This window comes from Rissa tridactyla, chromosome 9 (assembly GCF_028500815.1).
Source record: "Rissa tridactyla isolate bRisTri1 chromosome 9, bRisTri1.patW.cur.20221130, whole genome shotgun sequence".
Lineage (NCBI taxonomy): Eukaryota > Metazoa > Chordata > Aves > Charadriiformes > Laridae > Rissa > Rissa tridactyla.
In genome coordinates this window covers 27,261,509-27,285,172 of record NC_071474.1, presented here as the reverse complement: position 1 = coordinate 27,285,172, position 23,664 = coordinate 27,261,509, and the positions used below count along the sequence as shown (strand labels likewise).

Genomic DNA, 23,664 nt, shown 5'->3' with positions numbered 1-23,664 from the left:
AGTAGGAGGAAGCAGTGATGGCTTTGGAGATAAGGGTGGACACAGTGGAGGAAGTGCGATGGTGGCTTTGGGGACAGAGTGGGCACAGTGGGGGGATGTGATGGTTGATGACTTTGGGAATAGCTAGGACATGGCAAGGAGGTGTGACGGTGGCTTTGGGGGCAGCGGGGATGCAGCCCCCCAGCAGGCAGCTGTGGTGGTGGCTTTGGGGACAGTGGGGACACAGTAGTGTTGTGTGATGGTGGCGTTGGGGACAGTCGGGAGGTGTGACTTTGGTGGCTTTGGGAACAGTGGGGACACAGCAAGGAGGTGTGATGGTGGCTTTGGGGGCAGTGGGGATGCAGCCCCTCGGCAGGCGGCTGTGATGGTGGCTTTGGGGACAGGATGTGCGGCAGTGGCTTTGGTGTCCCGCGGCCGGGTAGAGGTGCGGGTGCCGGGCCCGGCTTCCCCTCCGGTGCGCCGGCGGGCGGCCGTGTCACGCCGGTGCAGGCGGCGGACGGCAACCCCGCAGCCGCCGCCCGGGACCCCGGCGGGGAGATACCGCTGAGGAGACCCCGGGCAGGCGAGCGGCCTCTCGCCCCACACCGGTGCGCGGGGCCCGGCGGGTCGGGCCGGGCCGGGCCTGCTCGGCGCGGCCGGCCGGTTGCCATGGCAGCAGCCAGGCGGCGCGGCGGCGGCGCGCGCGGCCGGCGGGGCGCGGCGCGGCCCCGGAGCGTACCATGTGCGCCCGGCGGCGGGAGGCGGTGGAGGGGCCACGACGGCGGCGGCTGCTGCTGCCCTGCTAGCTCCGCCACGGCGGGCCCGGCGACCAGGAGCCGCTGCGTCAATGTAATGGCGGCGGAGGGGAGCGTGGGGGGCGGGGGGCGCCGCTGAGTGGCATTTTCACGCCGCGCGTGTCCGTCCGCCGCGGGGAAGGGGGGGGGCGGGGGGGGGGGCGGAGGGGAGGGGAGGTGTTAAAATGGCGGCGCGCAGCCGGCCCCCGCGCTAAACCGGCCCCCGTGGCTCGCCCCGCGGTGGCACGGTGCGGCCGCCCGCTGCCTGCTAGCCCCGCCGCCGCTGAGGTAAGGCCCGGGCCGGCTGCCCCCGCGGGCTGCCCGGGGATGGGTCTGAGGGGCGGTGTGGGGTTGGACTCGTGGCGGGGACCGCTGGCGGGTGTCCCGGGAGCGGCAGCGGGCCGGGCCCCGGGGGGTGCCGGGCCCCAGGGATGTCGGCGCGGCTTCGCATCGGTCCTTTGTCTGCGGGCGGCTGCCGAGGGTGGCTGGCGCGTCGTCGTGCGTTGCCGGGGTGTCGTTTCGTTCTTTTTTTTTTTTTTTTTTTTTTAAAAATCAAACAACAAATCTTAAAAAAAAAAAAAAAACGCAGCAAAAGTAATTTTTGCGGCCGAAAGTGTTCCAGGAGCTGTCGTGCGCCTGAACGCCTCGTAACGTAGCAAAACGCCTCTTCGGAGCAGGGTGGGAACGGACTTTTACTTGTGAAAAAGCAGCACAAACTGCCCAGCGGAGTCCCCTACCGCTACGGCAGCGGCGGCGGGGCCGGAGGGGAGGGGGGACATTTTTTTTTTCTTTTTTTTTTTTTTTTTTTTTTTGACTCTTACGAAGACATGCGCATTTGTTCATTCTTGCCACCGCACTGGAGTCTGCCTGGAAACAAAGAACACAGCTTGGCGAAGTTGATGCTGGCTCCCAAAGTGTCTGGCTTCCCCCCCCCCCCCCCCCCCTTTTTTTTTTTTTGCCTTTTTTCTCCCCTGATTTACTTGTGCCATAGTTCAAAGCCTCGAGATGTTTCTCTGAATTATTTCCATGTGCCTGCTGATGGAACCCCCCCCCTCTCTCCATGCCACCCTTCACCCCTCGCCCCCCGCGACCCTACCAGGCCAGGTCTATTCATTTTGGAAAGTGCAGCCATGATAGATAGAGCAACTTCTCCCATTTTCCCCCCAGCCCCGCGGTATGACAGTTCTCGGTAGGTGTGCCTTCCGGCGGGGAGCCACCCCCTTGCTGAATCATCGTGGAGCGATGGCCGGACAGCTCGTCTGCTCGGGGAGCGACAGATTCCCCCGTAGAGCATGAGGTGGTGGCGAGGCGCAAGTAAGAGACCTGTTAGCATTCGGCTCAGGCGCCCGCGGATGGTTACAGGGAGAAAACCTTTCCCTTTCATGGCAGCGGGAGCTGTGGATGCGGTTTTGAGCTTAAAGGCAAGACGGGCGCTGCTGTAAGGAATGTCCCCTGCCTTTGAGGTGGTGAAACTCCGAGGGCTTGATGCTGCAGCTCGTGCTGCTCTGAAGTAGGCTCTGTGCGAGATCAACGCCTGGCTCAGGGAGCGACGTGTGAATTTGTGGTGTCGTGCAGTGGTGGTTATTAGCTGTAAGCCGGTAATGCATTTGCACAGACAAGCGTGTGAGCGGTAGTGTTGTGTCCGTACTATTTCTTTAAAACTAGTTTGTTCTGCACTGGTAAAAGTCGTTGCCTTCATTAGCACAAGGAAATAATGACTTTACCTTTGGGGGGCTTGGGGTGCACGTGCATCAGATGCTGAAGCGTCGCTCGGTATCCCTGCCTTTATTCAAAGGATGCCAAAAAGTATGGGAGTGAGAGGTGGGATGAGCAATTTTGAGCTGGGGTGTATCAGGCGAGAGTAAATTGCAGCAGTTGTTGGACATGTAATGTGATCCTGTAATTAGAGCGAGGTAATAGTCTATACCATGTTGAAACTATCGGGTGTCTGAGTTGGAGCAGCCTGAATTAAGCCAGTTCTTCTGGGATTATGCAGAAGCAGAAGTAATGCAGTTAAAGTTTCCATCCAGCAGCTTCCATGGGGTTGCAGAGATGTTTTCCCTCTACAGGTCCTCCTTGCGGGTATTTTGCTTTTAAGGTAGTACATGGAGGCTGCGACGGTGCTGCTCTCCAGGTTGGAGAAACACCTTACGTGGCATAGTTCTGCTTCTCAGAGCTTTATTTACAAATGAAGGTGTAAATCATGCCCTGGGGAGGGGGGAACTGCTGAAGGAATGACTTAGGGGTTCAGCTTCATGCAGAACTGAAGGACTTAAAAGATTCTGTAATTTGGTCTTAAAACTTCCCTGGCCCCGCTGCTCTCTATACCCCCAAAAAGCTGTGTGTTAGCCAGGGGTCTGGTGGCGAGCCTTCAGGCTGGGATCTTTCCAGCACTCCTGCCAGTGGGCCGGGGTGCTGGCGGGGCTCCCCTCTGAGGGTTGGGACTGGTGGGGAGCGGTGGGGGCACAGTCCTGCCCAGGCGGAGCTGGGGGGCTGTGCGGAGTTACAGGCTGTGGGCACCAGCCCTGCTCTTCGTGCTCATTTCCCTTGGCGTGTGCCTGTGTGTATATATAGATGCGGTTAGATATTTAAATGAAGTCATTTTAAAGTAGTGATGGCCCAGAAAAGTTTGAGAGCTATTTCAGTGTTTGAGTGTTTCTCTTTGAAAGACAATGGACTGCGCAGAAGCTTCTAGGTATTATGGGATGCACTTACAGCAGGAGAAGGTGCAGCCTGCTCTCCATCACAGTCAGCCTCCCCAGAAGCGGCCGAGTTTTAGATGTGCACCTGGCTCAGCCTGTATACAGCTGTGCATCTGTCGTGGGTCTGATGCTGTCTTCCAGGCAGTTTGGGATATACCGGCAGGGGCCCAAAGCGAGGAAATTAGCCCCTCGGTGCTGGAACCTCTGTGCTTCTCAGCCTCCTGCAGCATCTGGCCAGATCAGGAGAAGTGGGGGTGCCACATCCTTCCCACTGCCATGGGGGAGTGAGGGATACCCATGGACAAAGAGGGAGCGGATCTGGGGCTGCGTTTTCTCCCTCCCAGTGCTGGCCCACATGTCACAGGAAGATTACCGACAAGTAGGGATGCTGGGCGGTTGTCCGTCTGAGGTGTTGGGTTGTTGCATCCACGTAGAGGATTTTATAGTGGTTTTCATGCCCAGTTCCACCTCATGGGCAGCGATGGCCTACTCTGCCTCCTCCTTCTCTGTCGGGGAACGGCTGGCACGAAGCTTAAATGTTATTCTTAGACTTTTACAGACCTAAGAAGTTTTCTCCTGGGCTTGCCCCATCTTAGCAAGATCATACATGGACCTTAGAGTTTCGCAGTTGCGCTGCCACCAGAAGTGACGTTTTGAGAGGCTGTTCTGCACGTTTAAGGGAATCGCAAAGTGGGACTTAAAAACCTTGTGACTGCAAAGGGGGGGAGGCTGGCTTTCTTGCCTTTTGCAGTATAGCTTGCAAATAGTTTTGAAGCTGGTGTTGTGGTGGAAAAAGTGGTCCTGCTTCCAGCCCTTGCCTCCAGTCTCTTCACCATCCTTGTGTATTAAGAATAACCTTGCAGAATAACAGGAAAGAAAGCGATGCTCGTTTTGGCCATCACTTCTTCCTTGGTTCGCTTCTCCGTGGGGCCCCAGAAACAGTTGTGTTGGCACAAGGACCTGGGGTGCACAGGCAGGGCAGGATGGGGCCGGACTGCCGCTTTTATTAACAGCACTGGTTTATGCCAAGTTAAACTGCCGGCAAAACTGCGTTGCTAGTGTCTTGAAAATGGGTTTGCGTTCACATACAAGTCAAACCATGGCTTTCCCAGTCACCAGTGCCTGCAGCTTAGTCAAGAGCCTGAAAGCAACTGAAGATTTTCTTTGTGGCTAATGCAGGCACAGGTGGTGATGATGAATCTGCAGGCAGGATTTGGTGACTGATGCCTGCGGGAGGACACCCCTGCCATGCTGGTGGTGAGAGCTTGGCTTTGGCAGCGGAGCAAACCATTGTGTGACTCAGACGTGTTGGGAAAGAGTACGCAGCCTTCATAGGAACAGGCTTTTCTGACCATGAAGATACTAGAAGTCACGTGTGGAAACTGAAATGAGTACTAGAAACACGAGGCTGCTCATTTAGAGGGAGGCTGTGCACTGAAAAGCAGAGTTTGCTTAGATCTTGGTTTCCAGAGGTAGTCATAAGAGCTATGACTCTCTTGCTGTGCGCTAAAAACAGTGCAAACGTCCAACCAAAGACGAGCGGCCACCGCAGACAGACGTGTCATCCCGCATTTGGGTTACCCAGATCCAGCCTCAGCACACAGCAGGAAAAATGTGAGAAAGATCTTCTGCAACATGATGATGCAACATGACTTGGTTGGGGAGTGATCGCAGCCTGGAAGCGGGGGGAGAGGATGTCTTTATTGAACAGTGTGTGTTTGCTCTCAAAATCCTTTAAAAGCTCTGAAGCTCAGGCTTGCTTGATTTGCTGCGTGTGCCGTAGGTAATATTTCAGCGAGAAGTTTCAATTCAGTGTGGGCGCGTTGATGCGGGAGTTGTTCCCTTTGAGGGGATAGGGAACCAGTTACCCATGTGTAATGCACTGGTTTGCTTGTTAGATGGGGATTTCTTGTGAGTTTCTTTTTAGTCAACATAGTCCAGAGCTCTGGGCAGTGTGTATGTCCTTCTCTAGGGCCCTAACTTTTCATATGATTTAAGCACAGACTTATTTCTCTCACCAAAGTACAGTCTTTAAGGTGGAGAATTTATAATAACAAAACATTTTGTAATTCTCTGTTCACCTTTACTGCAGCATCACAGGTACCCCAGACTTTGTATGTAGACGTCTCTGCTCCTGGAATGGAGTTCCTCATTGTGCCCCCTAAGTATAGAAACGGTGCAAGTTGATCCTTTAGTTTGTTTTCTCTAGGTTCCCGTGTGCATGCAAATTGCTGACCCTGGAAAGACTGTTTGCCTGAATTTGTGCTTGTGACGCTTTTGCAGTCGGGCACCTCTTGCTGCTCAGCTGTGGCTGTATGCGGTGTTCTTTTAAGAGGTGTGTATCCTCCCCTTTTTCCATGCCGCCTTCCAGGAAGCATTGTCTACCTGGAGCGATGTTATCTTCCCCCATTTTAAATGGTGTCAGCAGATATTTATTTCTTCCCTTCTCCTGTCCTGATGCTAAGTACCCACCATGGGAATGAGTCGTCTTGTATTACTCACATGGAGCAAATCTGTGGCTTGGACTCCAAATTACATGGCCCTGTTTGGCAAGGGTGAGGTCCTCTGGAGCCCAGGGTGCCAGGATCTCTTCACCTGCCTTTTTTTTTTTATTATTTTTTTGTAAAAGCACGTAGGCTGATAGCGAGCTGAAAAAGCAGTGGCCTTCAGAGCTGGGTATTTTATGTCTGAGGGCTTCTGAATGCATAAAATCAGAGAGAATGTGTCTGTGTAATCCGATCTGCTCTTGAAAGCCTTGCGGAAGGCTGCATGCTGCAGACATAAGCTGTGTCAATAAGAACTCTATTCACCCTCGGAAAACAGCCTCGTGATCGGGTTTGACTGGCAGGCTTCCGAAGGGAGGGCCTGGTTTTGAGAAAGAGCACTGATTTTTTGGCGGCACTTCTGACTGCCTTTTCGGACTCCCACTTATTGTTCTTTCCTTCGCGTGATAAACTCGGATTTTGGTGGTGTGGGGTTTTTTTTTGTTTGGTTGGTTGGTTTTTTTGTTCGGTTTTTTTTTGCTGGGGCAGAGGCAGGATTTCATGCAGCACGATAACGGGGGTGCAGGGGGACTTTCCTTCCTCACGGCGCAACCCCTCCACCAAAGCAGCATTAGGAGATGGATTTAAAAGAATACCAGGTAGGACTGGAGGTTGCTGCGCGCAGGAGAGAGTACTCATGGGCACGCACAGGGTACTTTCTTGCAGAACAGTGTCACGAAATACCCGTCCTTGTAAAAATCTTGGATGGTAATGCACAAAATGTGTGGTTGTGCACATTTATATCCTTCCCCCCCCCTCCCCCTTGGTTCTGCAGATGTCTGTATTACCCAGAAGTGTTGTTGGGTGAAATTCTGCTTTGGCATAAATTTGCTGCGAAGGCAGTGTTGTACTAATGGCAGTAATTTGCTGGTTGCTATTATTTAAAAAGAAAAAATTAACACAAGTCAAAAATCTTACTCTGCTTTATGAAGTATTCTACACCTGGCATGATAATCTTTCAAGATCTTGTAGGAAAAATCTGCTTGAGCTAGTAAAAATGATGCCTGTAAGATTTTCTGAAAGCAAGAGTTTTAATCAAAACGTCAGGTTCTGAGCTGCTGTTCAGTGTGTAGCATTTGTGTAAATGGCATTTTCAGTTGCAATACGCGTGTGATATTCAGTGTTTGCTATACTAAGGTCTTAAAGCCATTCTCTTTGGCATTGAGTTACCAGTTTTAACAAAAGAGATGCTGGACTGTCGGTTTTGCATGTTTCTTTTTTCTTGCAGCTCCCTTGGTCTACCTATCACTTTGTTTTTAAAGCTCCTTACTCAAGTGATGATTTGAAAATTAGCTCATCTGTATGTCTTTCTGGGTTATTCCTGTAGCTGCAAATGAAAACTTGAAAATATAATTAGGATGTAATATGCACAAGCTCAAAAAAAAACCAAAACAAAACTCTGACAAAAAACAAAGTAATGCAAAGCTATTATTTAAAAGAAATGCAATTATGTTTTGAGCCAATTGAGGCTTGACTTAATTTCTCAGGGTTTGCTGGTGATGATGCAGTAAAACCAAAATTAACTCCTGAAATATGCCTGTCCTGAGTCAGGAATTTGGCTGGTGAAAATCGAGAGAGCCACCGAAAGAAGGGGAATCCCCTCGCCGGGGAGCTGGGCCCTGTGTGCTTGGCAAATGGGTGCAGCATTTGGGGGCGATTCCTGTAGTCCCCGTTTCCCTGGCTCTCCCCAGCTGATTCCCCTTTGACGGAGCCCTGATCTTGCCGGCAGGGACTTTAATACCAAACCCCGACTGGTTTGTGTGGGATTGGCCCCCTGGGCAGCCAGCGTGCAGACCGGGCGGCTGCCAACGGGGCGAGCGTGGGCAGGAAACACTGGTTTCGCTGCTGCCGCTCATAAGGCAGGGAGGCCGCAGCTGAGTAATTTGTTTTTACTTCCTGTTCCCAATCTGTTTGGGTCAAAAGTAGCGGTGTTTTTCCATATTAAGATGTTTGGCTTCGTTCTGCAAGGCGGCAATAAATTTCACGCTGCACACAACGTGTTTCTTAGATTTCAGAGACTCTATTGCTGCCTTTGACTTTTAATTTGGATGGTGAAACCTTTATTAGTACCTTTTTTTTGTTGCATAGACCAGCTTTTCAAGGAAAGCAGAAAGCTTTCTGCCTGTCTTTGGAAAAAGCCTTTGAAATGGCTCGCAGGTCTGTAGCTGAGCAGAGGGAGGGAGCCCACAGGTCTGGCTCCTCGGCAGGGATCCTTCAACCTGCTTCCGCACTCTTTGGTCACAAGGGGATAATGCTGCTGGAGTTAATTGCGGTGCTGGGACTTAATTCATTAATGTTTGTGAAGCATTTGATGGTCTTTGGGACTGGGGGGGGGGGGTGGTTGTGCTATGCACATTTGATGGTCTTTGGGACTGGGGGGGGTGTGGTTGTGCTATGCACATTTGATGGTCTTTGGGACTGGGGGGGGGTGGTTGTGCTGTGCAGGGTTGTGATGTTGGGAGGGAGGCACGCGGATTGGTGGACTGGTCGTTAAAGCCATCCTAAAGGCTGGAATGCTGGGCAGCAAAAGGACATCAGGTTTCTCTCCCCAAAATCTTGTCAAAACCCTAAATCAGTGCTGTTTGCTCTTAATCAAGCCGCTTGGTTGTAGGATCTCCTAACCTGTCTACAGCCACCAAGTCGGGATAGATAGATGTTTTTATAGCCATACCAGGCGTCAGAGGCATCCTTTTAAATATGGTCTGAATGTTTTTAAATAAATGGTAATGCCCAGTGCTGGCCCAGGGGGCTTGTGTTGCATCTTCAGATACATTTCAGTAAAGTTGTTTTTGAGGTACAAAAAAGAAACAGTAGCACGGAGCCACCAATTGGGTTACAGGTGGTCTATCCTGCTTCCTCTGAAGCCTCCAGGTGCTGGCGTTGTATGTGACCAAGAAAGCCAGAGCACAGAGGTGTCTTGTGAAGTGCCTCCATGCCCTCAGACAGACTGCCCAGGTCTTGTCACTGGCATCTCCACCTTGCCTTTGCTGTCCTTGACTCCCGGATCCACAACTGAACGCCTCCATCATAGGTCCTGGGCTTGTTCCTCAGACCAAGTCCACCGCCCATGAATTCGGTTTGGCTAATTATGCAGTGAAGCGCTGAGCACAGTGCAACAACTGCAGTGCCCTTTGTTAAGCACAGCCTTGGTAATGAGCTAAGGTCGGCTGTGCCCCAAGCGCCCAGGTGTGGTCTGGCTAATGCAGCGGCACCTTTCAGGCGGTGCTTGAGGAAGCTACACCGCAGGTCATGTAAATAAGGCCAGCCAGAGTGGGCTGCTCTCCTGCAGGAGGAACAGCGAGCCCCTTCCCTCCTGCATATCTGCATTGAGGTGACACCTCCCCTGCTGCCTCTGGATGCCACCAGCCTCCTCCACCTTGGTCGGAAGTGCAGGCAGGTTGTCCCCACTCCTCCCCTGCCTGCTCTGCGCACCCTCTTGGGCCATTCTGCCTGGGGCAGCTGGCCTGGGTGGCTCTGACCTGGGACTGACCATCTTCACTATGCTTTTCAGGGTTTCCAGAGCAGTCGGTTGAGTGGCTGTGACCCATGTTTCTCCTGAGACTGAGGAGAAGAGTATGGCCTGCAGGGCAGATTCTGCATGAGGTTATATATCTGCCTTACTGAAGGGCAGAACCCAACCTGCTGGGTTGGGGACTTTCCAGCTCTGGCGACTGTGTTGTAATGTGACACGTTCGGTAGCTAATGCTCAGATACCAACGTTGGAATGAGGATGCTACTGCTGAAAGACAAATTCATTCTGTGTCCTGTGATAGGTGGAAGGTTATCCTTCTGACAAGACCCTGAGATCCATTCATAAGGTACAGGGTAGTTTCTGATGTGTCTAACAACAGATTAATTTATTTTGTGTGCAGTGACTCCATGTTGTTCCTCTAAGATACAAGGATTTGTAAATTCAGCCCAGCTATGGAGTGTGTCCTTGATGCTTTTAGTTGAGCAGTTACACCATTTTGCATGCCAGCTGACATGAGAAACGGTTTCTCCCCCAGGTCTTAGAGCATCTCCAGCTGCTCAGTCAACCTAGAGGGTGCCGTACAGGGTGACTCCTGGATGGGACGAGCGTTTGGCTGCACAATGCTGCGGATTCAGGCCTGTCGTAGGGTCTGCGCCCAGTTCCTCACGTGTGTTTCTAATGTATTCGACTTTCAGTGCACACACGGAGAGAAGCAAACTTGTGGGGAAGATGTGTATTTGGGGGAATTGTGGAAGCCTCTTGAGACAGAGGCACTGCCGAGGCAGAGCCATTGGCTGCTCAAGCTTCCGGGCTGTGCTGCATGCCCTTGGCCTCCGTGGGTGCCATGAGGAGCTGAGCCTGCCGTTTCATGTCCTTCAAATGGGTTTTGGCACTGAAAGGTGCACTCTTTCCTCCATGCAGCTGTCCTCATTCCTCTGCTTTGTTCTCGGTCTCCTAAATGCTTGTTACGGCTGAGGGAGAGGGCAGGAATGAGGCGTGGGCCCCAGGGAGGGCAGAGCTGCCCCGGCTGATGTAGCCTGTACTTGGGTCAGCTGGCAGTGGTGGTGGAATCGGAGCCGGGGGATGCCCAGACCTGCAAGAGAATGTCTGCACAGGTGGGGCCGAGCTGGTTGCTGACAGCCATTTGCAAGATGCTGGGGCTTTTTTAATTCAATAAAATGTGAACTACTATACTTGTGTACTGATAAATAAGAGTAATGCTTAATACAGCCATTGCATAAGGCTGTGAGCTAAGGCAGATGTCTTTTACCAGCAGTTACTCCCTTTTTGAAACAAAAGGACTGGATGATTGAGTTGGACTGATCCCGTGCAACGGTAATTCACTGCAAACTGCATTTCAGATAACTGCCCACCAATTCCTGCTCTGTCGGCTTGGGGATGCGTTGGCTTGCCTTCCTGATGTGGGACCAGGAGAGCAAATGGGGAAGCTTGGAGCCTTGAGGCCACAGCCCAGCCAAGCACTCCAGATTTGGGGCTGACAGGGATTTGCAGTTTGTTTGCTGTTGGAGTTCCCTTTCTTTCAGTAAAATGTGGATGCAAGCATGCGTGAGAAGCTTTTAGCATGAATGTTCGTGATGTTCAGCAGCACACACACGGCTGGTGATTTGCTGGACTGATGGCTTTCTTTTAAGCATTCTTAGATACTTGTCAATAGGATGTTTGGGGAGAGGGATCCTATAGCTGAACTGGAACTTTTAAGTTTCAAAAGGAGTTTTTCCTCTTGAGAGTAAATCTGACGGGACTGCGTGACGGGTGGGAACTGGATTCCACAGATGGAGTCAGGACACATGGATCGGGATCAAAGGCGGATGAACAGGCAGGATCCTGCTCAGATGTCGGTCATTGAAGAAAGAGCGTTGACCCTTTGATCCCTCAGCTTTTGTACTGAGCGTGGGGCAGGTGGGATGGAATACCCCTGTTGGTCAGTTTTGGGTCCCCTGTCCTGTCCGCTCCTCCCTGCAGGTGGGACCCCTCTACGCTTTTCTGCTTCCGACCCTTCAGCGGGGCAAATAATGAAATTAGCTGACCTGGGTTGTTACAGCAATAAGTATAAGCAAGAGCCTCGCTGCAACATTCATCTTATTGCTCTGAGAACGAACTGTTTTTGACACAACATGCTGTTAATTTCAGAGAGTTAGAAGAGGCCTAGCTAAGAAATAAAATTACTGAACAGAAAGTTGGTTCTGTTTTGCCTCAAACCGGGACACTATGCTCCATCTCCAGTTTGCTGGTGCTGGGTTTAAAACCATTCCATTCCCAGAAAGGTAGTGCAGAGCAATGTCTTTAGTCTGAGTCCAAATGTTTGTGAGGAGCAACCTGAATTCAAAATCGAGCTTTGGTCACCAGCAACAGACGCTTTTTTGTTGGTCCCCTGTGCCTGCAGTGTGCACTGATGGTGTGGCCTGGCCAGGCTGTCCAGCGCTGCCGGCTCCCTCTGCCCGGCAGAGCCCTGGGCTGAGCAGCTCTTGCTCCTTCTGCTGCAGCGCCGGTAAGACTGTCCCCTTACCTGTTGACGGGCAAAAAGAAGCCATTAGGACTGCAGAACTTGTTCGCAGCGTTATACAGCAATTACATTTTTAAAAAAAAAAAAAAAAGGATGCTTGTTAAACTGACACTACAAATGCTTTTTTTTCTTTTTGTCTTAAGACGCCTAGTACAACAGAACTGCCGAGGGGGAGAAGTCCATTATGGTGATTATAGTCCAAATATAACATCTTTGTGATAGGCAGAAAGTGAAGCTGACTACAAATGGGAGTGATACTGGGAGGAAAGTAAAAAACTTAATATTCTGAATGATAGAAGAATGAATTTAAATTCATTTAATGTCGGTAATCTTTGCATTATTAGCTATAATCTGCTTCTGAGAAGCATACAGGCTTGACTGGTTTCTTTTTTTTCCTCTCCACAGAACTGCATTAATAAGAACAGAGTGTTTCTCCTGACCTGTGCCTTTAGACTGTGAGCTCCCAAGAGCACAAATTTTTTTTTCTGTATGTTTGGATGGCATCTGCAGGTAGCGAAAGCTGCCACAATTAAGTAGCAATGCTAAGAGTGCATTGCTGCAGTCCCACATCACTTAGCAAGGGTCTGATCCTGCATGATGCTTACTGGGGGATGGAACTAGGGCTGCAGTCTGATATTGGGTGCGTGTCCATTTTTAGGGTGCTTTTAAACCCGTACGTTGCTAAAGTGGTTCTCGGCAGGGCTATCTCGGGAGGAAGCTCGCTGAGCTGGGAGAGCGAGACGGGGTGCAGGCTGCTGTATTTTTGGATGTACATCTTTGCGGGGGGGGGGGGGGTGTGGGGGTGTGTACCGAAGGGGAGATACAAATGCAACGGTATTGATGTACTTAATGCAGTATTGTTAGGTGGATTGGGGAGACAAAGAGGTGAGACTGGCTTTAGGATTGTTGTTTTGAGCCTTTAATGTGAGGAGAGAGTGCTGAGACACAGCGGCAGCATCCGACGCCTTTGGGTGAGAGGTTATCACGATCGACTTCATGCATGTCCCTGTTCTGAGAGAGCTGCTGCACGCAAGTTCGCTTTGGTTTCTGCAAGAATGTGATGTTGCTCATCCTGGAGATTCAGGCAACCGAAACGAGAGAGAGAATTAAAGCATGAGATCTGCTTGCTCATGACCTGAATCCCCTAATCACAGCCTCGCGTAAGTGAAGGTCTTAGGCTGGGTTGAGTAGAGGGCATCTCTGCACAAGAAAATGTACATCTGCCCTCCACCTCCCAGAATCAGAGCTTACTTGTGATGAAATATTGTTGTAAGGGCCTTAGAAACCTTGCCTTAAGCTGGGCCCGCTGTGTGTGACACTGCTTCCCCTGTACTTCGCTTTGTCTGTGGATGGTGTTGGTAGGGTGCCCCACTAACGCCGAGCCAGTGGTAATCCCACACTTTCAGCTTCGTGTTGGGTTTATTCCAGGTTGTAAGACTGCAGCCAGCGATGTAAGGCTAGCTGCTTTTTTCAAGTAGTGGGCTAAACTGAAAAACCCATTTAAACATAAAAAAGAATATTATTTTATTCCACTTTGGGTGGCTTCAGCAAAAAAACACTGGAAAAACTGTCAGCACATTTTTAGCATGGCAGTGAAGGGAAGAGCATTTTTTTGGTGGAAAGATACATAGTTTGTTTATTAGATGAGAGGTAGAGATGTTTCAGCTGAGGGGTGGAGGAAAAAGCAAAGGAAAAACAAGGGGGGAAGCAGTCTAACGCTCCTTGCCTTATGTAAAAAAATGCTTCAGGTTTTTCTTTTGAAGCAGTCTGGAAATTCAGGTTAGTCACTGTAAAACTGAATAAATAATTTCTCTGAAACGCACTGCCGAGCTTGCACTCGTAGCAGATCGAAAGGCAGATTAAAATATTTCATAAAGGAACTTTAACAGCACCTTTGACTCAAATCCTTGGTAGTGTAAACTGAGGGAGCATCTCTGATTTTTCTGTTACCTGAGGATCTGGCTTTTATTTTGTTTTTAATCTCTTTTCCTCTTCCTCCCCTCCTTCTCCTCTGATATGAAAGGTGTGTCTGTCTGAAAGATTTCTTGCAGCACACGTTCAAGGACTGTTTCAGAGCTCAAAGAATTTGATCTGGAGGCTTCTCCTACCTAGCCTGAGTGGGTTGGGTTTTTTTACAGCTCCTGTGAACCAGGAGAGTATTGGTTCAGCATCGTGTCAGATACAGATAATTGGGGTTTTGAACATCCCTCAGAAACACTTAAAGAAAACACTGTGCAAATGTCTTTGAGAGCCAAGAAACACCTATGTTCTTGCCTGAAGGTTGAATCCACAGCTAGTTGACTTCTTAGAATAAGCTGATAACAGATTAGTTGCTAATATCTCATTCACAGGTTGGTATTTCCACTGCTGCTATTGATATATGACTGGGGTCGAGGTTTTTGGGTCACGAGGTGGAGTGCATGAGCCAGATCCTGCTCAGACTTGATACCCTGTTTATATGATGTGTTTGGGCATGACAGGGCAAGCTGTTGTCCATCCACCTTCAGCCTGTGACTCCTGCACATTGGCCACGTGGGGTGGGGACAGCAAGGAGCGGGCCAAGGATGACATACTGTAAGAGCCATAAGCTATCTCTTTGACTGCACTGTTGCAGCAAGTTGCTGGGTGTGCCTGGTACGGTACTGTTGGAGGGTGATGTGGTAGCTGGTTGAAGTCCTTTGTCCTCAATTAGGGTCCTGTATTGATGTGTTGTGTTTTCTGCTGAAGGATGAATAAGTGCTCAGGGCTGGGTGGGATGGGGCTTTGAGCAACCTGATCTAGGGGGAGGTGTCCCTGCCCATGGCAGGGGGTTAGAACGAGATGATTTTTAAGGTCCCTTCCAACCCAAACTATTCTGGTCTAACCTTTAGATGAAGCTGGATGTATCTGACGTGGCTATGGTTTCGGTGCAAGGCCAGGGCTGCATCTGAGGAAACTGGCGACTGTTGATTGAAGGTTTATGTCCTGTTGAGTTGAGCTTTAGGGGAAGGAATTTACCTTGCAGAATATTAAGTGTGTGCTTCGCATTTGCTTTTTGGCTCCTGAACCTATGTGTGTTTTTGAACAACATACAGTTCTGAGGGAGCCTCCTGTCAATAATCGTTAGTGTTTGTGCAGCAAGATCAAAAGAGTCTCCTGGCTCTGCAGGCTGAAGGGGAAACTGAGTGTAGACAGGCCTGTGTCGGAGTCCCTGTGTGTTCCCTGTGCCCTTAAGGTAAAGGATTAAGCTTGCAGAAGAGGAACGAGGTCAGGTCTAGACCAAGAGGTAGACTCTGGAATCCAGCCAAGAGTGTAAGTAAGGTTTTTCCTGTAACAGCATCCTAGATGTGGCAGTTGTGTTGACTTAGCCAAAATGAGGCTGACATCTGTAGTTCAGGCCTGATTAAAAGGGAAGGGAGGGTGGAGAATAGTTCTGTGGAGTAAAGAGGATTTAAACGTAACGGCGGGGGGAGACGCGTGGCCCTTACTTGCAGAATTTGATTCGGCCGTGGGAATCTCACCCTGCCTGGGAGCAGGGAGGACCTGGCCCTGGGTTCTTTGTCAGCCCCCAAGAGTACTGTGGCTGCTGCTCCCTTCTTCCCCAGTTCACGGATGTCTTCTGACCGATCCCATCCCTTCCCCTCGAGTCTGACTTTTTGGACAGAAGTCTGACTTAAGCTTTCCTCTTCTCCTGTTCAAGCGAAGCCTTCCACACAAGCCTGTGGCTTGCTGTAAAACCCTACCATGAAGACAACACCCATCCCTCGCTTTATTGTATTACGGGGTTAAGTGCCCAGGTCTCTTGCTCGGTGCACATGAAAGGTGCTGTATTGCTGAGCTGTGCTGTGTTGCTGAGTGTTATGTGCCAGAGGCTGCTTCAGAAAACATTTCCGTGCTCCTTTTGGCCTCTGTTGTGTTGTCCTGCCCACCTTCACTTGTGCTGGCGGCTGAGCATGCTGGAGACTTTGCTGAGAGAGGAGGAAAGAAGAGGATGATGGCACTTCAGAAGTAATAACCTCTGTTTAGTAGAGCAGCATACTGTGTCCAAAACTATGGTTCACGATCTGTGAACAGTTAAGCTGCTGCTTAACTTACACATTGAGTATGTTGCTCTCAGAAATGCTTTGACACCGAGGGTGCCCGTCGTTTGGGATGGGTAACCTGAGGCACAGAGGGGTGAGGTGACACTGCAAACAGCAGTATGGAGGAGCGTGCCACCACCAGCACCAGGAATGCAATTTATCCATACTTACTGCTTGGAGACCTTCAGGGGCTGGTCTGCTGTTCTGATTTTTCCACAGTGATTCCTTTCAGCGGAAAAATGGCTTATTTGATTAGATGAAAACTTCTTTGGTAGAAACATGAAAGGAAGAGGGTACTTGGCTTCTCCCTGAAGCAGGAGTTTTAGTTTCTAAATTGAAAACTTTCTTAGCAAGATAAAAATAGAGAATTACTTTATGGGGAAAGTACTCACTTCCGTGCTGGCCCTGCTGGGCGGCCTTCAGCCATGAGGAAGTGGGGAAATTACCCTCAGCTCCTTTGGACCACAACCAGCCCTGGTGGTTTTCCAGTGAAGTAACTAGAGTTACACCGGGGCTGTGCTGTGGCCCTCTAAATTTAAGGGATATATGAGTCCTTATGAAAATTTAATTTTAAATCCTGCCAGGCACAGCTTCCCTCCATGTAGGACATGCAGTCTGCACGGCCCTGCATCATGAAGCACACACATGTTGCATGGTGAGATTCTTCATATTTGGGCATTTAGTCCAGCTGAGCAGCACTGACAGCTGTAGCGACCGCTCACATCAATCCATTAATAATTTTTATACTTGAGGAAATAACAGCATAAGCACTAGTGTCCTTGCATAGAGTTCTGGGCCTCTCTGTCAGGAGACTGGCAATTATTTGATGATTTTGTGGAAAATAAATGATCTCGGCTGTCATTGTAGTCCCTAAATTCATTTTCAGCTGTGACAAGAGCCAGGATTTAAGTTTGGGTCCCTAAAAGTAAAATGTGGTTAATTAGTCCACTCCATCATGTAGCTGTTCTCGGTTAACAAAGGCAGTATGTTCAGCCAGACAGTTCTTGCTCACAAGTGATGCTAACCTTTTGAGCTGCATGTATGGCAGAGCGTGCTTGCTCGGAGCCTGGAGTCCTTGTTTGCATCCCTTTTCAGCGGTGCTTCTTAACCCCTCTGCACAGCCCCATTGTAATGCCACTGGCCTCCAGTTGAGAGACTTCTGGCACCAGTATGTGTTTTAAACTTGAATGATGATTTGTGTTATGGCAGTGGCTGTGGGGTCCTGCCAAGGTCAGGGTCTGCAGAGTAAAGGGGGAGAGGGTTTCTATCCTGAGGAGCTTGTAGCCCTCAGGACAAATACACAGGGTGAGGTGATGGTAGTCATTAATGGTAACTTGTGAATGGGGTTCAAGCAGTGTCAGAGAGGCAAAGTGAGACAGCTGAAACCAGTTGGTTTCTGGGCTGGAAGAAAGATGTGTGAGCCCTGGTCTGGAGTCCTGCCTCACTGTTCCCACCAGACCAGATCTCCCTGGCTGAAAGCTTGTCAGACACCGATAAGCAAGAGCTGGTCACCAAATGCTGCTGCGGTCGATCAGGTGTGGTGAGGTGTAGCTCGAACTAAATGAACAAGAAAGAACTGGTGTCACTGGGGGACTCTGCTGTGCTGGCTGCTGGCAGGTCAGGGGAGGTGTTGGACATTTTTGCTTGCCATCTCCCCATTGATTTGGGTTTAGAGGCCAGGGCAAGGCAGCATGCTTCTTGAGCAGGGAAGGCTGTTGGGAACTTTCCCTACTTGTCCACTGCCCTCCTGTAGGGTACTTAACTCTCTTCTTCTGCAAAGGGACTGCTTGAGTTAAAGTTTGTTGACATTTGAGTCCTTTGCAGTATCATGATGTTGTAGAGTTTCAAAATATTATCCTTCTTCCTTATGCAAATATCTAAATTTGACTGTTGCCCCTGCAGTTTCACAGGATTTAGTAAACTGGGGAGAGGGAGAGTCCTCAGTCTAGGTATAACCATTGGCTGTAGTCTGTAAGAATGTGTCTGCTGTTTAAAAGGCATAGGGCCTTATTTTTTCAGAGCCCGGCATCTACTTAGATCCAGTACTCGGCTGCTTCCTGAAATCTACACTTGCTGGTATTGTAACCCAGAGCTCATGTGTGCAGGCAATGCCACTTGGTTGAATGCAATCCTTGTACAAAAAATCATCTGTATGTAGCTACAAGAATGTGAACAGTGATGGCTGTGTGAGTGGAGAGCGGGTCAAGACCCCCTGAAAATAGAAACATATTGATGTTGTTAGCAAAAGCTGTGGAGCATGTTTTCCTTGACAATTGTTATTCGATATTGTCCTTGGTGTCTTTTGAATTAAACATACCGTAAGAATTGGTTTGCTGGAATTTTGACTGTTCTGGAGGATTGGATATTGGGTAGTGATTACCAACAGCCCGAGAAGGTAGCATGACCTACCGAGCAGATGGCAAGATGCATAGGCGCTAGCAGCAGGGAAATCTAAGACAAGAGAACGTGTGGTAAAAATATGTACAAGGTACAACTTACGCAGCCAGCCCTTATGCAGCAAATAAAGCAAGGTCTTACTGACCTTGGCAGCTGTACAGGGCAGCCTTTGCATAAGAATGACTTGTGCTTAATATACTGGAGAAATTATTCAGGGACAAATATTCCTGTTTTCTGTGGCACTGTGGACGCTATCTTCGTCTTCCATCTCCAGTTGCTACACAGAAACACAAACGCATTGCAGGCAGGGTAAGAGGAGCACCCGGCCCCCCTCAAGCACTTCCACTTCTGCTTCCTGTGGTCTGGAGAAGGAAATCTGTTACTGTCCTCCTGGTGAAGCTGGACCCCTCCAGTGCCTTACAGCAGCTGCCTCTGAGAACTGGCAGTGGCTGGATATAAAGGAAGCGTGATGAGTGTCTTCCTTAATTAGTCCGTGCAGTTTGTGTCTGCTAACAAGAGATCTGCACCACTCGGGACCAGAGAAGTGCTGCGAGAAGCGCTTTGCTCTCCATGTTGTGCTGTGGTGAGGCGAGTGGGGGAACCTACACCTGCAGGCTGGCACAAGCACGGCGTGCCTTAAATGCTGTGAGACACTGAGTGGGTAAAGTTTTGCCTTCCTTAATGGACTCATCAGTGTTACCTGTACCCCAGTGCTTGTGTGCAGCTCTCGGACAGGCCAGTCCCAGCTCACTCGCTGCTTAGTGTGGGCAGGAATTACGGTGGAGCCTGCCCAGAGTGGCTTTCCACACCAGAGCCTGGTCCTCTTCCAGCTGAAGGGGGTGGGACAGATGGATGGTGAGTTGGCTGGAGTCTCCGCTCCCCACATCCCGGGGCCGGGCCAGTCCCCGTGCCACCACCAGGGTCAGGTCTGTGCATCTCTGCCAGCAGTGTTGCTTAATAATCATAGAATTATAGAATGGTTTGGATTGGAAGGGACCTTAAAGATCATCTAGGTCCAACCCCCTGCCCTGGGCAGGGACACCTCCCACCAGACCAGGTTGCTCCAAGCCCCGTCCAGCCTGGCCTTGAACCCCTCCAGGGATGGGGCAGCCACAGCTTCTCTGGGCAACCTGGGCCAGGGGCTCACCGCCCTCACAGCCAAGAATTTCTTCCTGATATCCAATCTAAATCTCCCCTCTTTCAGTTCAAAACTGTTACCCCTCGTCCTATCATTGCAATCCCTGATCCAGAGTCCCTCCCCAGCTTTCCTGGAGCCTCTTTAGGGACTGGAACGGGCTCTAAGGTCTCCCCGGAGCATTCTCTTCTCCAGACTGAACCCCCCCAGCTCTCTCAGCCTGTCCTCGCAGCAGAGGGGCTCCAGCCCTCGCAGCATCTTCGTTGCCCTCCTCTGGCCCCGCTGCAACAGGTCCGTGTCCATAAACCTTGCTGCTTACTCAGTACCGCTATTTTTCGTGGGTTTTTCTTTCTCTGCCTCTCCCACTGGAGAGATCAGCCCTGTAAATGCCTGTGTTCAAGAGCAAAGCTATCTTGAGAGTTTTGGCAGAGCAGGGTCTCTGAGGTGTCTCTATCGGGAGAGGGCCAGAGACAGTGTTTGTTGATATCGATCATGGGAAATGTAATTAATGCGGGTATAAAGTGTTAAATGTTAAATTGAAATGGGAGATTTAAAAGCAGTTGATAGATCAATTCTGAGGCTGGGATGAAACGCTTAGACTTTCAAACAATAATCAGATTTCCGATAAAATCTCCACTGTGTGTAATTAAAGGGGTTGAAATATTAAATCAGGTGTTAAGGGAGTGAAATTTAGATGATGTTGAAAGAACAAAGATCCAGACAAAAAGACCCCTTCTGTCTTGCAGGCAGAGCCACCAGCTGGGCAGAAATGGTGTAGAGCTTGGGAGATGTACTGAACCAACAGGACTAAAACCACAAAAAGAGGAGAATGATGGGAAAACTGGGAAAATCCATGCTGCAGTGCTGAACATCTGCCTGGATGGCAATGAGACCATTTGGACCTGATAGGTCCCTTATAGTCTGATAGCACTTCTGAGGCCTTGGTCCATCCACATGCATGTATGTCTACACCCGAGGTCCTCTTCTTGGCAAGTCAGCCTTCCAGAGGAGTGAGGACAGCACGATAAAACCCAGCCCAGCAGGAAGTACTGCCATACAAAAGACTTCCCCACGAGTTAAAAATACTAATTGCCAACTACCACCATGTTTCAGTGATAGTCAATAAGAGCAAAGGTATGCGATGGATGTTTTGTTAAGAGGTATTAAGGAGAGGTGCGAAGTTAGGCTTAGCACTACTGCCAGTGGGTTACGTGGGGTGTGTGGGCACCTGGCATTTCCAGGGCATTTCTTGGAAGTTTGTTTTTCCCTTGCCCTATGATCTATACAGAAAGAAGCAGAAAAAGTTCCAGTGTAGCAACTCCCCATTTTAACTGGCCTTTGAGTAATGATACCAAGAAAAGTCTGCTTTAGGGGCAGCAATCAGGCTTTGCTCTTCCAGTAAACTTAATTTTCTGATGCTGCAAGCTGTACAGGAGGCCGTAGGAAGCATCCATTACCCGAATATCTATCTTTGCTCTCATCCCTAAAGGGATAATTCAAAATATGGGACAGACCTAGTATTTACTGCGGGCACTGCACCTGTCAAGGTAGCATTACCATGGGATGGAGGGTAAAAAAACATTTCTCTGCTAGATAAGACGAATAAACTGGCTCATTAGCTCTGGGCACTAATTTGCTAACCTTCTTCCATACCTGTGATGTGATTATATGTGAAGACGTAACTGTAAGGCTCTCCAGAGCCTTGAAAGACGCATGTTTTAATAGTATGTTCTCATTTTGGTTTATAATGCAGGTGGCAGCCTCTGCTGTGTAGTTCCTGAGGTTTAAATGCTGATTAGGTTAATGGATTGTAATGTAACCCCACCCAGTTGGTCATCAGTCCCTTGAAAATGCCTTGTGATTGTGATCATTATTGCTTAATTGCAAGCCCTGCCTTACCCATGGATTCAGCCAGGCTTGGGTTTACCGTGCTCCTTGCAGAGCAGAAGGTGAAGAGCAGGCAGGGAGGTGTCTGTCTGCAGAGGAGTACTCTCTTGGAGCTTTTATATAAAGGTCTCTAAAAATTTCCACCGTGGTGTAGCTGGGCAGAGGTAACCTGATCTCTGCAGAAGTGCCGTTGTGCTGTACCCTACAGAAGAGCTTCTTTATTAACAAAGCCTGAAGGCGGGTTAGTTAAATTGTGGCCCTTGTATTGAAGGTCACTGTTAATATTTTTTAATTGCAAACTTCTTCCCAAGTCTGGGGTTGCAAATGAAACTTGCTGCGTCAAAGTCCTGGGAAGGGTTGGAAATTGTGGCATTTTATCCCGCGATTACGCTATGTCACCCTGACCCTCCCCTTTATCTAAGAGGCAAATAAGCTTTGTAAACTGCCGTACATAGATTTTTAACTTCATCACAGATACTAGAAGTCCCTAAAAGGATGTGTCTCCGGGATGACATTCGTGCTCAGTCTGCAGCATATCATAAAACCACCCAGAGGGAAAGCAGGGAGATGAGGGCATTATTGTGGCCAAGGACTCCAAAGGAGATCTTCCGCTTTCACATGAAGTATGATCTGTGGAGGTCCTTGTGAAAGGGTGTTGTGGGCACGTGAAGCTTGCACAAGTGCTGGGGAGACTGGGCAAGTACTCACTGAGGAGCTGGTTGGGGAACAGTGAGCAGGCAAACCACAGCAGGCTCAGGAAGTTAGAAATAGAGGGAGGCTGGAGAGCACCAGGGTGGGAGATGCCTTGCTGTTACTCTTGGGCATCTGTGGGTGCCACCAGCTCCTTGTCTCCAGCTGGGCTTCAGGTGGAAAGAGGGTTGTTGCCCCCTGCTGCTCAGGGGGCTCTCTCTGTCTGTGCCTGCCTGTGGATGGAAGCAGAGGAAGGACTTGCAGGCAAGATACCACTCCTAACCACCTCGTTTGAGGACTTGCATGCTGGAGGGCAAGTCCAGCCTCCCATGATGGCCTATCAAAGAATATGTTCTTGCCCTCCCTGAACCATTCCTGTGGTTCTGGTTCCAGTCCGCTGGATTGGCTCCATCTACATCTTCAGCACAGGTGGGAGACCTGCAGCTCTGGGCAGCACAGGAGGGGTGAAAGGACGCTTTGCATCTTGTCTTGCACACTTTCCCCCTACTTAGCCTTCTCTTACTCCTTTCCTAGAGAGAATATCAAGCAGCAGAGCAGAGATGCTAGTCTCTGATCTTCTTGGATGCCTTGATGCTCCCTAAACTATACCCCCACCAGATACTCCCCTGGTTTAACTCTATCCTTGCAGATTTTAAGGTAAAGCTTCTTGCAGTCTCGTTCCTAGCGGGCAGAGCTGGCTGCTCCACTGCTTGAGCTCTGGTGATCATGGCAGAGCGGTGTGTGCACTGTGCCTATGTCAAGTCCCAGTCCTGTTTTTCCTGACCTGCATGCACAGAACAGCGTGTTCTCTGCTGTCTCTTAACCCTTACAAAGACACTTCGTCTTGTTCTCCTTTGTTCTGTGTTGGCTGTGCAGGGTCAGCTCTTCACGTGGGGTTTAGGGGCAGTGCCTGCGAGGGAATTAATTGCTGAGTGATGATGGCTCTCCCCAGCTGAAGATCTGCTCCCATGAGCTATTTAAGCCTCTGTTTCTTGTATGTCTGTTTCAATCAGATTAGCTGGTGCCAGGAAACAGACCACAGCCTGCTTGCTCTTGAATGCACTTTTTCCTCCTTACCTGTTTATCCCAGTCAAGCCACTTCCCACTCCGCCTGCATTCTTTTGTTTAGCTTTCTTCCTTCCTTTTCATTCTCACAGCCTTACTCTGGCCCATCTCCTCTCTCCCAAAGGCTGTCTTGGTGGGTTTTGACATCCAGCCTTAATGACAGAGTCAATCCTGTTCCCTGTCATAGTGCTGCTGCATCGGGCTGTTCTTGCTCTTGATTTCCTCCACAACGCTTACCCTGGTGTAACTTGGATTCCCTTTAATGTACAGAAGTAGAGAGATCTCCAGCTCAGCGGAGCTGCTGAAGGCACTCATCTTCCCAGCAAAGAACGGGAAGCAGGTTAAGGAGGGGAGCGTGGCCAAGAGCCGCCCAGCTGCAGTAGGTCCCTGGGGCTGTCTGAGAGCCCCGGGCATT

General features: G+C 49.9%; 1 protein-coding gene across 3 annotated transcripts in view; it reads left to right on the top strand.

Moving 5' to 3' along the window:
- The first annotated feature begins 699 nt into the window (after window positions 1-699).
- The window catches only part of MBNL3 (muscleblind like splicing regulator 3), a 98,673-nt gene continuing 75,708 nt past the window's right edge, over window positions 700-23,664 (top strand). The window contains exon 1 of one of the 3 annotated variants that reach the window (XM_054213482.1): window positions 700-828. The gene's annotated coding sequence lies outside the window, so the exon portion shown is untranslated. Of the gene's footprint in view, window positions 829-939; window positions 1,062-1,918; window positions 2,088-23,664 lie in introns of those variants that run through there. The other 2 variants (XM_054213481.1, XM_054213483.1) reach the window with 2 other exon arrangements.